The 17,261-nt window shown below is 53.9% G+C and overlaps 1 long non-coding RNA gene across 5 annotated transcripts in view; it reads right to left on the bottom strand.

The window, feature by feature from the left end:
• Positions 1-17,261, bottom strand: part of LOC114484882 (uncharacterized) — a 92,824-nt gene that overhangs the window by 49,440 nt on the left and 26,123 nt on the right. For 3 of the 5 annotated variants that reach the window (XR_008616551.1, XR_008616552.1, XR_003678252.2), the window contains exons 2-4: positions 7,104-7,253; positions 5,826-5,885; positions 5,599-5,744 (exon numbers count right to left, since the gene is read on the bottom strand). This is a non-coding gene — a long non-coding RNA (uncharacterized lncRNA). The remainder of the gene's footprint in view (positions 1-5,598; positions 5,745-5,825; positions 5,886-7,103; positions 7,254-17,261) is intronic. The other 2 variants (XR_008616550.1, XR_008616549.1) reach the window with 2 other exon arrangements.

Here is a 17,261-nt window from a genome sequence, read left to right on the forward strand (position 1 = left end):
CCAAACATACCACGCACTTTGAGTACTAAAGGCACTGGCTCCTGCTGTTCTCTGTGCCCTTCCCCCTTCTCTCCTGGTAAACTCCCGTGCATCCTTCAAAACCCAACAGAAATGTCCCATTTTCTATGAAATCTTCCTGATCAGGCAGTCGGCCACTGCCTGCTCCCTGCTCCGGCTGCACTCTGTGCCTCTCTTTACTGATGTATTACACGCTCTGACACGTGTCTGATCCCAGATGGAGAGTTCTCCTCCCTCACTGTTACCCACTGCCTGGCATAGTAAACATGTGCCAGATGAGAGAGTAAACTGATTCCCTCCTTCACGCTCACCCAGAGCTGTCATTTTTGCGCCACCCACCCCAGCTTTGTTCTAAAGTATGGAACCCTATAGCAGGACGCCCTTCAGCAATCCAGGCAAACGATAAGCCCGGGTGCCCTCGGGCTCTGCCTCCCCACGTGGACAGCAGGCGGGCTGCCCGGCACTCCTAGTCCTCGGAGAATACCCAGCGCTGCCAGACTGAGGAGCTGCTGCTCTGCCAGGGCTCTGGCAGCAGGACCACAACCAGGTGAGGGAGCAGGCCCGTCTCTGCACCTGGGAGCTGGCGAGGCGCCAGGGACCCCAGGCCACACCTGCAGCACAGGAGCCCCGATGACACCTTCCAGTCACTGAGCTGATTCTCTGTGGGGCTCCCGCCAGGGGCGCACCCTCCTTCCCAGTGGCTGATCATAGAGCAGGAGCCGGGGTGCCGAGGAATGGGGGCTGCTGGCACGGGGTTGGGTCTTGCCTCGCCAGCTTCTGAATTAACCAAACTGCTCCCGATCCCGGAGACCTGGCTCCGAATGCTCCCTGTGTCCCTGGCTTTAAGGTTTAAGTGCCTCTTGGAGGTGAAGCAAGTCCAGGGGCCACCCCCAACCTCACAAGGCGCTGTGCCAGGCCCTCCAGGCGAAGAGAGATTCCCAGGGTACAAGACATTGACAGCCTAGACGGCTTTCCCAGGGGTTATCAGAAGAATCGAAAGCACTGGAAAAGGGGGCACTCCCAAAAAAGCAAATTCTGCAGCCTTTAAAACATCACAGGGTACCTACTATGTGCCCAGCACCTGCAATCTAGAGGGAAATACTTATAACAGCGAACATAGACACAGCCCTCACCAAGCACTTTGTAGATATTCTCATATAATCCCCATGACAACATGCAGTGAGCACTAATCTTGTCCCCGTTTTACAGATGAGGAAACTGAGGCTGAGAAAGGTGAAGGGACCTGTCCAAGTCTCCCAGCCAGGTTCTAAACCCAGGTAGCTTGGTTCTGGAGCCTGCATTAACCACCACACTACACAGTTCTGCACGACAATCATTATAAAACAGTGTGCACTGAAAAATTGACAGCCGCCTTGGAATAGTCTGGCAGTTCCTCAAAACGTTAAGCATAGAGTTAGCATATGACCCAGCAATTCTCCTCCTAGGGATACACTCAAAGGAAATGAAACGTAGGTCCACACAAAAATGTATACGTGAATGTTCACAGTAGCATTATTCACAATAATCAAGAAGTGGGGGGAATTCCCTGGCAGTCCAGTGGTTAGGACTCCACGCTTCCACTGCAGGGGGACATGGGTTCGATCCCTGGTCGGGGAACTAAGATCCCGCATGCTGCAAGGTGTGGCTAAAAAGAAAGAAGTGGGAAAAATGTAAATGCCTATCAACTGATGAACGGATAGATGAATGAGGGTCCATCCACACAATGGAATGTTATTCTCCGGTAAAAGGGAGTGAAGTACCGATTCAGGCTACCACGTGGTTGAGCCTTGAAAACATTATCATGAGTGAAAGAAGCCAGTCACTGAAGGCCACGTGTTGTAGGATTCCATTTATACGAAATGTCCGGAATAGGCAAATCCATAGTGACAGAAAGCGGATGAGTGGTTGCCCGAGGCTGGGGGAGGGAAGTGATAGCTAAGAGGGCGTGGGGTTTCTTTGCGAGGATGATGGACATGCTCTAAACCTGACCGTGGTGATGGCTGAACAAGTCTGTGAATATACAAAATACCATTGAATTGTACACTTTTAATGGATGAATTATACGCTATATGAATTATATCTCCATTGAGTTGTTTAAAAAGAAAACGGTGCAAACCCAGTTTGCACAGAGGTGTGTAAGCCCAGGTGCTTGGAGAGCCAGAGCAAGGGAGTCCCCTCTGCCTGCTGGAAGGGCAGTCTGGGCACCAGGGTCGCCACACCTGGCATTCTGCTGGCTTTCAGGTTCTGCAAGCCAGGTCTGTCCCTTACCTCCTGTGTCACACACGAGACTTAGGAGCTGGCCTAGCACTGGCCAGTCTTCTGTGTGGGAGAAGACTGAGGCCCAGCCTGCCTCACCTTGGGCAGCTATGTCCTCAAACACCCTCCTTCGTGCTGTGCTGCCATAACTCTGAAGGGCTTGGTTCCAGAAGCCTTTCCCTATTCCACAGATGGAAGGAGCCACTCTCCCGCATACCCTGCACCCCACGCAGACACTGATCAGACAGCTCTGCTGGCCGGGGCACAGCCCTCATCCCAAGGCATCGCAGGCCCTGGGAGCCTCGGCCGACTCTGACGGATTTGTTTCCTTGTGTTAGGAAAGGAACACTGATTTACTGAGCAACTACTAAGTGCCAGGAGCTGGGCGGGGTGCTCTACACTGCTTTTCTCATTGTCTCTCTTTCTTCCGGTCACAGTCTTTTCAAAACTAGGTCATCTTTGCAAGATGCTTTAAAGGTTCAAGAAAACATGCCCATGACCTCATATGTCCCCTTGCGATGGGAGTGAAGCACATGTCTCGGGGACAGGGCTGGCCCCGGGGCAATGTGCGATGTTGGAGGAGTCCTCCTGCTGGAATGCCGGCTCCCCACTGCCACCTCCTCTCATCCTCGCCGCCCTGGCCTGCTTCTTGGGTCCACTGAATAAGCTTATGCACAGGGAGGTACCAGGGAGTGAGTGCGACATACTTCCCCAGAGTATTTATAACTTGTAGGCGAACTGGAGGCAAGAAGTGACTGAGGGAAGGAGAAGGAGGCGTGGCTCTCCTTCCAAGCCCCTCAAAGCACAACTCTGATTTATTTTCACCTCCAGCACATGGCACAGCTCGCGCACACAGAAGGTGCTTAACACGTGTTAGTCAAATGATCACCCGACTTAAGGCAGCTCCTCCCGTCTGGGAACCCACATCCTGGAAAGCATGCTGCGGGGGACAAGCCAACGGACTCCCTTTTCTCAGGGAAACTGGCGCCAGGAGAGGAGATGTGGATCCTGAAATCCACCACCGACGTGGGCACACCCTGAGCGCAGTGCCCGACCTCGGCCGTCCTGGAGAATGGGTCCGGTCCTGAGAGTCACCCCAGGGACGCTAGCAAGGGTTCCCCTCCGTCTCCAGGTGCTGCAGCCCAGGGCAGGCGGGGACTAAACGGCTTGTGCGCTGGAGGGAGCCTGTCTGGGTGCTTGTTTTTTCCTTGCCATCTCCCCACTCCTCTAGCCTCCGAGGAAGATGCCAGCAAAAGGACAGGGGCTGGCCTGATACCAGCCCACTGAGGCTCAAGCCTCACTTCAGTGGTCTGCCGGATCTCCCCCGTCTGGGCACCACGTTCTCATCAGCCCTGTCCTGGGATCACCTGTGGCCGCCAGGGCGCTAATCAGACCCAAGGGCACAAGAACCACTTCTGGAGACAGCCCGTAAATCACCCCGTGGAAGCAATTCCAAGTTGGCCTCAAGAGTACCGCTGTTGTGATGGGACAGATCAAGTTAAAAGGCTAAAAGAAAAGTCTAACTGGAGTTTTCCCCCCTTTGGCCTATAGATCCAGCTTCTCCATAGAGAGTGAAAGCAAAATCTCTCTTTATCTTCCCCGGGCAACCCTCACACGGAAGAGCCTGAGGGAGGAGCTCTTTCCAAGCTGAGCTGGGAGCTTCACAGCCTCGTTCTGTATCTCAAGGGTCACCAGTGACCTTAAAGCTGGCCATTAGAGCTGGCTTGCAGACTAAAGAAAAGTTACCAGCCCAGCGCCCTGCACAAAAAAGCACATGGGAAGTGCCAGCAATGAAAGGTTGCCTCTCAGGGAGTGCACCTGGGTCCTCACAGTTTAAGTGAAGCCTGTGCTCGGTGACACGTCTGTAGGGCAATGAGATGCCAGCCCCCACCGACTCTCCTTGCCCCCTCTATTATAAGAGATGAATCATGGGTTTAAGCAGACCACCTTGGTGTACAAAAGGCCTCTGGCTTGTGTTCCCTGGGGTATCTGGTGGCTGCAGCGGCTGTTTAGCGCCCGTGCTCGGACAGAGATCCCAAGCGTGGACAGCTCCTGCACGGGCCTGACTGCCCACGATCACGGGGGCATCCTTGGTTCACCTGTCCGTCTCCCCAAACTATTAGGTCCTCCAGAGCAAGGTCGTCTTGTCTCTGGGCTGGCACTTAACAGAAGCTCAATAAAATCTTCAAAAACATGCACAGGAGCATTGTCTCTGATCTTCCCAAGAGCTCAGACATGACCATCAAGACCTCTGCCCAACTGAGGTCAAAATGTCAGCCCGGAGAGAGCCATTAAAGGCACACAGCACCCATAAATGTCAGTTTACAATGTCCCGGGTTCCTGCCAGCCAATGGAATCTGCCAGAATCCCATGCTCAGCTGCAGTTGTTGGGGGCCAGCCCTGCTTCCCTCGGGACCTCAGACCTCTGCAGGTCTCCTCCCACAGCTGTCCATCAGTTCAGCTACAAAAACATGGGGTCAAAAACTCAAGTCTTGGCTCTGCCACTAACCAGCTTGCTGTGTGACTTTGGACAAGTGACTTCCTTTACTGGGCCTCAGTTACCCCGTAGGTTAAGTGAAAAGGTTGGACTGGACGATCTCTTAGGTCCTTCCAAGCTCATGAGAACCTGTTTTTAAAAGTCCACACAACGAGGATTGCCTAATTCCTCAGTGATTCCTTCCAGCTCTACCTTTAAAACGTACCTGGAGCCCAACTCCCTCATCACCTCCACCGCTGGCACCCTGGTCCAGCGCCTACCACCTCACATGCTGCATCCGTGCCCCTGCTGGTCTCCCTGCTTCCTCCCTTCACCCCATCCAGTCTGTTCTCAACACAGTAGCCAGAAACCATCCTTTTAAAGCACAAGTCGGATCCTGGCCCTTCTCTGGTCAAACCCTAGAGTAGCATCACATCTCACTCAGAGTCAAGGTGAAAGTCCAGACAGGAGTGCAAGGTCCTGATAGATGTGGGCTCTCATATTTCTCCAGCCTCCTCCCCTGCCATTCTTCTACCCACTCAGATTTCTTGAACATCCCGGATGAGCTCCTGCCTCTGGGCCTTTGCACAGGCTGTCTCCTCTGCCTGGGATAACCTCCCCATTCTCTCCCTCGCCTCCTTCAGGCCTTTGCTTAAATGTTCCTGACTTGAGAGGCCTTCCCTTCCCTTGTTTATTTAGCTTTGATCACCATCTGACGTACTTATATATTTTACTGCATACTTGCATATTGCATGTCTACCCCCGCTAGACCATAAGCCCAGGAGGGCCAGAATTTTAAATATTTTATCACTCCTTTATACCCAGCTCCCGGAACAGCAGCTACTCACTAAATGCATGTTGAATGAATACATTTTGATTGTTTGTGGGTTCGATCACGCAGCTAAGATGAACAGTCTCAGGCCATACAACCCTCCAGCTTGAAAGACGTCATCCCAGGAGTCCCTCTGAGACTTCCAAGCTCTGGACACCGTCTCTGTGAATGAAAGGGATTATTCTAGGCAGGTTCGCGCCTTAGGAAGTATGTGGAGGAACAAAGCAAGGAAATGACACAGACCTGGTCTGGTCCCTGGGAGGCTGTGGGGTCAGTTCATAAGCAGATGCTTCCAGGTGCCTCCTTGCCGGGCAAGATGAGGTTATAAACACAGGTCAATTAGTGCACTGGACACCGGTCGCGAGGGAAGCACAAGAAGGAAAACGCAAGCGGTGGGCTCTTCCTTAGAACCAGGGAAAGGCAGACATGGGGGAAAAGTGAACAGAAGGCAGCCAGAAGGGGGCTGCAGTGCCGGGGGCCTGCGGACAGAGCTCCAGAGGAGCCCTGGCCCGGACCACCGAGGCCAGGCCAACCGCTCGCCCTGCCCTGCCGATCCCAGAGCCCTCGAACTGAGGGCCCTCAAGCCTGGCTCTCTGAAAGGTGCCTGGGCGAACGTCCACAAGTGACTGAGGGCAGAGACCAGAAACAAAGCCGGAGAAATGCAGCTCCTGCCACTTGGATGAAGAAGAAGTACGCTCTCGGGAAGATGTGCGTCACTGAGGCCAAGAGGGCGAGCCCAGGGAGTGGGGATCTGGGGCTCTTGAGAAGAGGAAGAACTGGGGAGGTGGAAGGACCAGACTTCGGCGGGCATTGCTCACGGGCCGCGAGAGAGGGCCTAAGAGCCTAGAAAGAAGGGGAGGGTCGAGCAATCTGGGTGGAAGCCCCCTCCGTGTTCTATCTGAGTCCTGGGCAGGGCTGGCCAGGTGCCAAGGCACCATGTTAGGAAACGGACTATGGATGCAAGAGGTCAGGAGGGGACATGGGGGACGTCAGATCCCACCCAGCTGCCTCCCAAGCGCCATGGGGGGACCTCGAAGGAACACAGGACAAGCCCCAGTCTTTGCTCCTGCCCTCTGTACGGGTGCACACGGCCTCCCTCGCTGGCCAAGGCCCCTAACAGGCCACCCATCAGACCTACAGCCCAGGGAGCGGCCGGCCAACCCTACCACGTGGGGCTGGGGTGCTGAGAGGGGTGAAGCTCCCACAGGTGAAGGAAAGAAGCCTCACCCCTCCCTCAGTCTCCATCCAGGGGCCCAAGGGGAGGTGGGGAGGCCAGCGCAGTGGTGGGGACGAAAAGTGTGTCAGTGGCCACTGTGGTCTGAGGTCCTGCCCTTGTCTTCAGCCCCCTTCCCCCTCAGGAGACAGTGACCTTGCCGAGGCCTCAGCGGAGACAACGGCAGGAAGCACCCCTCCCCGCGAGCCGGGGAGTCAGGAAGGAAGTGACCGACTCTGAGCCTGGGCCCGGGACCCTTCCCTTCCGCCGAGCCCCTACCCCAAGGACACGCTAGAAGCTCTGCTCACCTGCTCAGGATGGCAAACGTCCTCAGCTCTGGGGAGGAGGCGCTGAGGACAGATGCTCTCCGGCCTGGGATCCCCTCTCAGAGGCAAACCCTCTGCGGATGGACAGCTCCTGCGTCAGGTTGAGCGGATACAGAGGACAGCCAGGCTGATCTGAGACAACAAGGCCAGCTGCACCCTGCCTGCCCTCCACAGCCCCCCACCTCCTGGAAGGAAGGGCTCCATGCTCCTCTGAAGCAAGGAGCTTCTCTAAAAATAAACCTTGCTCCTTCAGCCTTTTCCTCCCCAGCCCCCTGCGGAGGAGATGAGGAGGTGATTTCCCATCTCAGAAGGGCCGCCTCTCTCCACGCCACCCTCAACTCTTGACATCCAGGGCCCAGTGGTCTCGATGTCCCACACGGCCACAAACTCCCGGGAAGAGCTCAGAGGCAGGTAGGGGGTGACTGAGACCGTCCCCACCAGGGGACGTAGAGCAGAGGCGAGGACAGGGAACCTCGGGACGCTGGAACAGCATATGCAAAGAGCAGAGGTGAGAGTGCAGAGCGGGTGCTGGGCCAACACCAGGGCATAAACTCCACACAGGCGGAGTCACGCCTGCAACTCGGGCACCTGGGACGGTACCCGGTCCACACTAGGTACTGAGTAAATGTTCGCTGGGTAAACGAGTGAAGCTGAGGAGTTCTAAGTGAGGATGTGCAGATAAGGTGGGCTGAAAGGCCGCCATCTCTCACACCACAGAACCTGGGCATGAGGTCGTCAGGAAGGACAAGAACCCCCTTCCTGTAGAAGAAGAAACAGGAAACGAAGGCTCTGTCGAGGCAGGGCCCCTCCAACCAACGTGAGCTGATGTCAGAGCTCAGAGGAGGGCCCACCAGGCCCCCTGGCCAGCAGGACAGCGAGTGACCACGGAGAGGCTGAGGGTCAGGGCCCGTGTTCCCATGGCAGCCCCACTCCCAATACCCGGCTGAGACACCTGGGAAAGAATTGACGCAAAACAACAGAACAAAAAATACAACATAGCACTCTCCCTTCTTAGCACTTGGAGGCCTTTTCACGGCAACTAAAAAGAACGAGCAATTAGAGGAGACGGCCCATAGCGCCGAGGTGGAAACCCAGCAGTGAGGGCCCCCATGGCTGAGGCCTTGTCTGTTGTGCCCCGTTTTCCCAGGGAGGAGAGGAGGCCGGGGACTCACCTGGAGACAGTCCCCCCAGCCCATGGGGAAGTCCAGCTGCATTTGGAAAATCATGCCATGTGCTTGGGGATCTAGACTTGGGGTCCAGCTCCAAGCCCAGCACTGACTAGCTGTGTGACCTTGAGCCAGATACCTGCCACCTCTGAGCCTCGGCTTCCTCGTGTGAAACAGCTATTGTAAGGGCTTCTGCCCAGGTCATTGTGTGCTTAGCAGAGCCAGGGCTGTTACAATTCATAGCCTGGTGGAGACAGCCGCAGCTACCGACCCCAGTGCTCCCTCCCCGCCCAGGTTAGTTTCCTGGGATGGAACGCCCACCCTCCATGCCTCGAAAACTCAAACTAGCCGACTGGTACACAGGGAGAAGGGCTCATTGAAATTTAGGAAAGGAAAAGGCAACATCACTTCAACTGCTCTGCCCACCAAAGGCCTTGGTGTGACAAAAGAGGAGAGAGCGAGACCTGTGCCTAAGACCCAGGATATGCAATGGAATGGGATGGACAGGAAGCCCGGCACCTGGGAGATTCAGCCACTGTCCTGACTCCACAGAGGACCCAGCATACCACAGCCCCAGGCTTCAGTTTCATCCAGGGAGGTGGTTACCTGAAAACACACACATGGTTGTTTCCGTGTCACTGACCATGACTTGTGGGAAACGGCAAGGCAGCACCCAGGCTGGGGAGCCCCCAAACTCTTGTTCTGTCCCGTTGGCTGGGGTGGGGAGGGCCAGGCTGACACAGGGGAGCCAAGAGAAGACAGGCACCCCAGGGCGCCCTATACAGAGGAGAGAAACACAGGCCACCCGGGGAATCCAAAGCTACCAGGGAAAGAACATCAGTCCTTCCTACTTGGTGAAGAGGAATCAATATTTGCAAGAAGGAGTCAATATTTGCAAGAAGCAGGATCGATTAATACGATTTACCCCACGTACATCAGATAAAGTCAGATGTTTAAGGAAGAGGAAACGGCAACTGAGCCCCTGCCCCCAGCAAACTCCAACGCTGGTGGGCGGTCCTAACCCGCGGGTCTGCGTGGGAAGGCACCGCTCATGTCCTGCTCTCAAGGCCCACAGAAGGAAGCCGGGGACCAGGACGCCCCGTGCCAGCATCCTGCAGGGGGAAGCTCAGCGGGGGAGGGGTGAGACGCCTGGGGGCTCTGATCACTCAGCGCCCACTGGGAAATCGACGAAGCCAGGCCTCCTCCTGAGCAACGCCAAAGCAATCCAGATGTGCCCAGAGGGCAGGACCAGGGGTGCCTGGCTAAAGGAGTCTTCATTTGACAAAAGGGACGCAGTCCAGGACGCACTCCTGGAGGCTGATACACCCGACACTGCCCAGGGTTCCCTCTGCTTAAGAAGACTGCTCAAGGAACCGGAACCCATAGCCCCAGCACACGCGGGAGGCTTTCTCAAGGAACCAGAACCCACAGCCCCAGCACACGCGGGAGGCTTTCTCAAGGACCCGGAGCCCACAGCCCCAGCACACGCGGGAGGCTTTCTCAAGGACCCGGAACCCACAGCCCCAGCACACGCGAGAGGCTTTCTCAAGGACCCGGAACCCACAGCCCCGGCACACGCGGGAGGCTTTCTCAAGGACCCGGAACCCACAGCCCCAGCACACGCGGGAGGCTTTCTCAAGGACCCGGAACCCACAGCCCCAGCACACGCGAGAGGCTTTCTCAAGGACCCGGAACCCACAGCCCCAGCACACGCGGGAAGCTTTCTTATCTCAGAAGTCCAGCTCGGAGCTCTCAGCCTCAAACCTGAGGTCTTCACCCATCAACCTTTGGGACTGCGGGACCTCAGGACCTCAGGCTGCAGAGGGGAGGCAGGTGGGAGATGGGGGGTGGGCGGGGGGCCTGACACATCAGCCCAGAGTTCTCGGTAAGCAGCCACCAGCATCTGGATGCCTGGGGCAGGGTCACGGTCAGCGGGGCGATGCAGGTGACTCTCACCTGTCAATCAAGCCCCTGAACTTGGGCAATACGGGACTGGAGGCCCACCTCCACCAGATACCCAGAGGCCAGAGACAAGCGCTCACAACAAAATGAAAAAGGTGGAGAAACAGATTTCCAGGGAGTCCCAGGTGCAATCAGACTACAAGAGGACAGAACATGCACAGGCACCACGAAAGCCGCCACCCAATCCAGGGCCCCCATCGGGACCCGAGATGCTCCCGTGAACCCTGTGTACAGCTCAACACCCATTCTTGTTTGTCTGACACATGTGCACCCCCGGTACGGTGCCCAGGAGGCAGACAGCAGCCCAGGAGGCCTTCCAGTGACCATGACTGGAAGGCAGCCCCCTGCTGCTATAGAAGCCCTAAATGTTCCAGGAACCGATTCCCAACTCCAGAGCAACCCTACCCCAGGGGCTGAGGCCAGGCACCGGGGCAGCTAGGGACACTAGAGGTAGAAGTAAAAGAAGAGGAGCATTTCATGGTGGCTCGGAAAAACAAAAGTGACAAACTGCAGAGTGAGGGCACAGACGGTGAGAGTTCATAGGAGGAAGAGAAGCGAACTAGGGAGGTGAAAAGATAACCAGTGACGGCACAGCAGTGGGAGGTGTGGCTGCAAGCGACAGAGACTGGCTTTTCGCACGCCGCCCACCCCAGCGCAGTCCCATGCTCCCTCCCGGGAAGCCACCGCCAATTCTGCAAATTCCTCTTTGGGATGGGGCTGCAGGGGTTGAAGCTCCATCTCTGCCCTGCACGGACATGCTTGACCCCCAAAGAACAAAACACCCCAGGAGTCCCAGGTTCCAGGTCCCCGCCGGGCACGTGAGCCCCGCCAGCTTCCCTGCTCCGTCCCACCAGAACCCCCAGCTCGCCCTCACACGCCCTGCCTCTGAACGGCTTCTCCTCTGTTCTGTTTCTTAGCTTTCATCACAACACCTCCAACCCCTCTGTGAGGTCAGTGGCAGTCTCCCCATTTGAGGGGTCAGGAAACCCACCGAGAGGGTTAGGGGTCTGCCACGGCAACACGCCAGTCAAGGGCGAGCTGGCTTCTGCAAACCGGCCCCACTCCCCTCCACTGCGCCGCCCCCCCCCCGGGGTGAGAAGGTCAACGGTGACTCACGCCCGACAGGATGAGATCAGCAGTGGCTGCAAGAAAGGATGCGCGCTCTTCACACAGGGGTGCGCGGCAGGGAAATGATCTTTCTGACACAAAAGCATTTAAAATCCAAAAAGTGAATGCAGGGCCAACTTAAGGAGCAACACAGCTCCTCGGGGGACAGAGCTCTAGGGGCAGGGGGGCAAAACGACACTGGAATAAAGTAGGAAGATGCTGCCAGAGGACTCAGGTTTCCTCCCGTGACCTCTCACACAAAAGGCGAAAAGCAAATCAACCCACTCCCTTTAGGGGAATGAAAAATCAAAATAGAACACAATTCTGTGCTGAGATTTGCTGTAGGCATGTTCCATGCACACCTGTAGCTGTGGTCATGGGGGGCTGTGGGGTGGGATGAGGTTCTGGAACTAAATAATGCACAGTGTGTTGCTGTTTACCAGGAACAAAAACATTTTATTCCTTTGAGTTCTTCCCCCATTTCTACTGACGTATAATCAACAAATAAAATCTTGGTACACTTAGAGTGTATAGCCATAAAAAGAATGAAATAATGCCACTTGCAGCAACACAGATGGACCTAGAGATTATCATACTAAGTGAAGTAAGTCAGACAAAGAAAGACAAATATGACATCGCTTACATGTGGAATCTAAAAAAAAATGATATGAATGAACTTATTTATAAAACAGAAATAGAACCACAGATATAGAAAACAAACCTATGGTTATCAAAGGGGAAGGGGGGAGGGATAAATTAGGAGTTTGGGATTAACATATACATGACTATATATAAAAGAGATAAACAACAAGGACCTACTGTACAGCCCAGGGAACTAAACTCAATATCTTATAATAACCTATGATGGAAAAGAATCTGAAAAATAATATATACGTATAACTGAATCACTCTGCTGCACACCTGAAACTAAGACAACATTGTAAATCAATCATACTTCAATAAAAAAAATAAAGTGCATAGCGTGATTATTTGAAAGACGTATGCATTGTGAAAGGATTCCCACCATTGAGTTTATTACTCTATTACTGCATATTTGTTTTTTGTTTTTTGTGGTGAGAACACTTAAGTTCTACTCTTTTAGTAAATCTCCCTTATACAATACAGTGTTGTCAACTGTAGTCATCACTTTATACATTAGATCCTCTCCTTTCAGTTTTAAATCTACATCTTCAATATGCAACCTGAATGATTTGCAAAATTGCAGGAGGGTTAAAAAAAAAAAAAGAAGAAAAGAAAAAAAAAAAAAACACCCCAACCTTTGAAGATAAGAACCATAAAAGTCAGAATTGCTTTCCTGAAAAGTTTTCGGATCCCTAACTGTTTTAGTCAATGGACATGAATTAGTAAGTGAATCTGTTTCTCTACATAATTTCTATTAATAGAATATCAGTCTCTCCTCATCCCCACTAAATAAATGTCAAACAAACATTTAAAGAATACTGGTTTGATGGGGGTGCCAAATTACTAGCTTGCCCAGACATCCCCATGTTTCAGGCTGGCCCTGGTTGAAGGTGTAAGTTCCAAATGAGTGGGGAGCACGGCTGGAGTTGAACACTCTTGTTTCCAACCCCCGTTGACATGGAGACCAGGAGGCAAGTGGCTAAAGAATGGGCAGAGAAGGACGGATGCAAATGGCAGTGGTACCCAAGCAAGTTGTCCAGGTTGCTGGCAACAGGCGGGGGCAGCCCAGCTTTCGATTCCATCTGAAGGCTTGGCTCCTAATTTTTTGATTTATTAAGATGTAATTCTCATGCCACAGAATTCACCCTTTGAAAGTATACAATTCAGTGGCCTTCAGTACGTTCACAAAGTTGTACAACCATCACATCTCTCTAGTTCCAGAATGTCTTCATCACCCCCCCGAAAGAAATCCCATACCTATTAGCACTCACTCCCCACACCCCCTCCCTCCAGCCCCTGGCCAACACCATCTGCGTTCTGTCTCTACAGATTTGTCTATTCTGGACATTTCGCATAAATGGGATCATACAGTACGTGGCCTTTTGTGTCGGACTTCTTGCACTTCTCATCGTGTTTTCAAGGTTCATCCACATTGTAGCCTGCGTCAGTGCTTCATTCTTTTTTGTGGCCGAACAACACTGCATTGGGTGGATCAACTGTGTTTTGTTTATCGATTCATTTGTTAACAGACACTTGGGTTGTTTCCACTTTGGGGCTATTAAGAATTGTGCTGCTAGGAACATTGGTGCACAAGTGTTTGTGTGGATGTATGTGTTTCATTTAGGTACATACCTGGGAGTTCCTAATTTTTTTTTTTTTTTGGCCACACCGCCCGGCAGGTGGGATCTTAGTTCCCTGACCAGGGATTGAAACTGTGCCCCCTGCAGTGGAAGTGCAGAGTCTTAATCACTGGACCGCCAGAGAAGTCTCCAGGAGTTCCTAATTTTTTTTTTTTTCGGTACGCGGGCCTCTCGCTGTTGTGGCCTCTCCCGTCGCGGAGCACAGGCATCGGACGCGCAGGCTCAGCGGCCATGGCTCACGGGCCCAGCCGCTCCGCGGCATGTGGGATCTTCCCGGACCGGGGCACGAACCCGTGTCCCTTGCATTGGCAGGCGGACTCTCAACCACTGCGCCACCAGGGAAGCCCCAGGAGTTCCTAATTTTTAATAAAATAATTTAAAACAAGTAAACATCTGTATCACGAACCCGCGTCCCTTGCATTGGCAGGCGGACTCTCAACCACTGCGCCACCAGGGAAGCCCCAGGAGTTCCTAATTTTTAATAAAATAATTTAAAACAAGTAAACATCTGTATTTCTGAAAAGATTTTAAAAAGCATGAGAGTGAGTTTCTCTCTCGTCCCTGTTCCCCAGCACCTGGTTCCTCTCTCCAGGGTCAGGTTAATTCTCCCAGAGACGCCTAGACATAATGTACACCCTGCTGCATTTTACAGGCAGCTGGCAGGAGGAAACCTGACAACTAGATGAGGCCGGAATCAGCTTAGTGATGCTCTGGAAGGAGCACAGGGCCCAGTCCAAGGCCCATCTCTGCCGTCTGTCGGCAGCCTGCCCCTGGAAAGCGGCTTAGCGGAGGGAGGCGCCCTAGGTGGACGGGTTTTGACGTCTGGCTCTGCCATCTCTTGGCTCTGTGGCCTCAAGCCCGCTGCTTAACCCCTCTGGCATGAGAGTGAGTTTCTCGTCCCTGTTCCCCAGCACCTGGTTCCTCTCTCCAGGGTCAGGTTAATTCTCCCAGAGACGCCTAGACATAATGTACACCCTGCTGCATTTTACAGGCAGCTGGCAGGAGGAAACCTGACAACTAGATGAGGCCGGAATCAGCTTAGTGATGCTCTGGAAGGAGCACAGGGCCCAGTCCAAGGCCCATCTCTGCCGTCTGTCGGCAGCCTGCCCCTGGAAAGCGGCTTAGCGGAGGGAGGCGCCCTAGGTGGACGGGTTTTGACGTCTGGCTCTGCCATCTCTTGGCTCTGTGGCCTCAAGCCCGCTGCTTAACCCCTCTGGACTCCGTTTCCTCATCTGAAAGAGGGCACTGACACTGCTGCCTAGTTCATGGGACCACCGCAAAGGACCCATGAGCTCAGGAAAGCAAGTGCTCAGCACTGTGCCTGGCACACAGTAAGCACCCAGTGTTTGCTGCCGCTGTAATTAATGCTGCTGCTGTTTGCTACCCTGTGACCCGATCCTCGGTTTCGCCACCTGGAAAATGGCGGTAGGCACCTCCCATGCACGGTCACAGTGTGGAACACACGAGACCCCTGGTGAGCCACCGTTTCTGAGCGGTGGGAGCTCCGGGAAAGTTAGGATGGCCACGCTGCGTCCCCACATCCCCGTGTCCCGCTCCAGAACCTCCCCAAAGGAGAGGCCAGGCTCCCGGCTCAGCCTCCACAGCCCTGAGTTCTCCGTCCCCCCCGCCCCCAAGCCCAGAGGAAGAGCCTGCATCCTGGACCCCACCCCTGGGTGGGGTGGCTGGGTTTCTTCTTTCTTGTCCCTTTCCAGCCACGCCCCCCTCCGGATCCTTCTCTCTGCTTTCTCAACACACTCGGTTCTGAACCTGAGCTTCTCTCTCTGAAGGCAGCAGGGAAACCCTCAGAGACCTTCAAAGTGGAGAGACCTCAAGTGAGAAAGGAAGCCTTAGCGGGGGCCATTAGAAAGCTGTTAGGAGCGATTTTCCCCCAGCTGGCAAAAGGCAAAACAGAGCCTGCAGAACATACCCAGGCCTGGGAGGGCAGTGCAGGGAGAGGAGCTGAACAGTGCTGCCTTGAGCCTGTAAAAGTTCATGGGGGGAAAACACCCAACACACACATACGCACACACACACGCGCACACACGCACACACACGCATAACAAAAAGCAGAAATTCTTAGCCTGCGGCAGTTGGTAGCATTATGTAAAATCCCAAGCCCACAAAAATATCATTTGGATGATAAAAAGTTAAATTTAGCTAAGTACAGAGTGACTAATACTACGAGGGAGGGGCAGCACCCCCAGTTGCCTGGAGCTGATACAGCTGGTTTTTAGAAACTTTTGACAAGTAACCAGGGCCTGGTGCAGCCCAGAATAACAGATTATGTAATAAGAGGCGCAGCCATTAGCGATACAAAGCAGACGGCAAGCGCTGCAGCCTCCTGGAGGGAGGGGACCGCTGGGGTCTGGCTGGAGTTTCTCCCACAGAACGGCTTCTGGAAGCCTGGGCGCTCCGGAGGCATGCAAGAGTGGAGCCGGGCCTCGGCAGGTTAGCGTAAGTGCATCACCTGGCCTCTTTTGCAAAGAGCTCTTCCCAGAGCGTCTGTGCCGGATGGTTACTTGGGTGGCCTCCAGTGGGCCAGGGCCCTGTGGAGTCCCTGTCCTTTGAATCCAGTCCGGCCCGATGACCTGGTTTAACCAACAGGACGGCAAGGGGTAGACAGGCAGGGAGTGACACTGTGCCGGGTTAGGACCCGAGCCTTGGGAAGGCCCGGCTAAGCACTGAAGACACAGACTCGGAGGGGAACCAGTGCCTCAGCTGATACAGCCAAGCTCCTCTACCCAGCTACCAGCCATGGGAGCCGGGCCATGGTGGAAATGCATCTTCCACCCCCAAGTCAAGCCGTCCCAGCTGACACCAGCGGAGCAGAGATGAGCCGTCCCCACCAAGCCCTGTCCGAACTGCCACATCATGAACAAATAAATGGTGCTTTCAGCCACTAAGCGGGGGAGTACTTTGTCGCAGCAACAGAACACTGACCCAGTGGTCAAGCTCTCTCCTGGGTTTTGGGGAAATTTCTATTCCTAATTTGAGACTTGTGAAGATTTTTCACACTCTCACATATGAGTCACTAAGAGAAGTCACTGCTTGAATGAGTCTGAGGAAGAGACTAATTTTCCACTCCCCAAATCCCAATGGAATAAATGCTGAAGTCAAGCCTTGCGCTGAGTTTCAAAGAGCTGCTGGGAAGGCTGTGGGATTTCTCCAGTGATCCAATAGACTAACCAGGCCGTCAGTTGATCAATTCAAGCTGTCACTTAATCACATGACTTTCACTCGTCCTCTCCAGAGCAGGGGCTTGTACAGTGCGCACAGAGGTGTCGATGGAACCCCCTGTGTGTGGGGTCACAAGTCCAGGTGTGAGGGCTGACAGCAAAGATCTAGCTGGCTGACTCTTGGTAAGTCAGTTTCCCTCTCTGGGCCTCACTTTCCCATCTGTACAGTGCGAGGCTGATGTTTAAAAGGCCTCTCCAGGTGTGGAGAAAAGGGAACCCTCCTGAACTGTTGGTGGGAATGTAAATTGGTTCAGCCACTATGGAGAGCAGTATGGGGGTTCCTTAAAAAACTAAAAATAGAACTACCATAGGACCCAGCAATCCCACTCCTGAGCATATATCCAGAGAAAACCATAACTGGAAAGGATGCATGCACTCCAATGTTCA

Source organism: Physeter macrocephalus, unplaced genomic scaffold, assembly GCF_002837175.3.
Source record: "Physeter macrocephalus isolate SW-GA unplaced genomic scaffold, ASM283717v5 random_119, whole genome shotgun sequence".
Taxonomy (NCBI): domain Eukaryota; kingdom Metazoa; phylum Chordata; class Mammalia; order Artiodactyla; family Physeteridae; genus Physeter; species Physeter macrocephalus.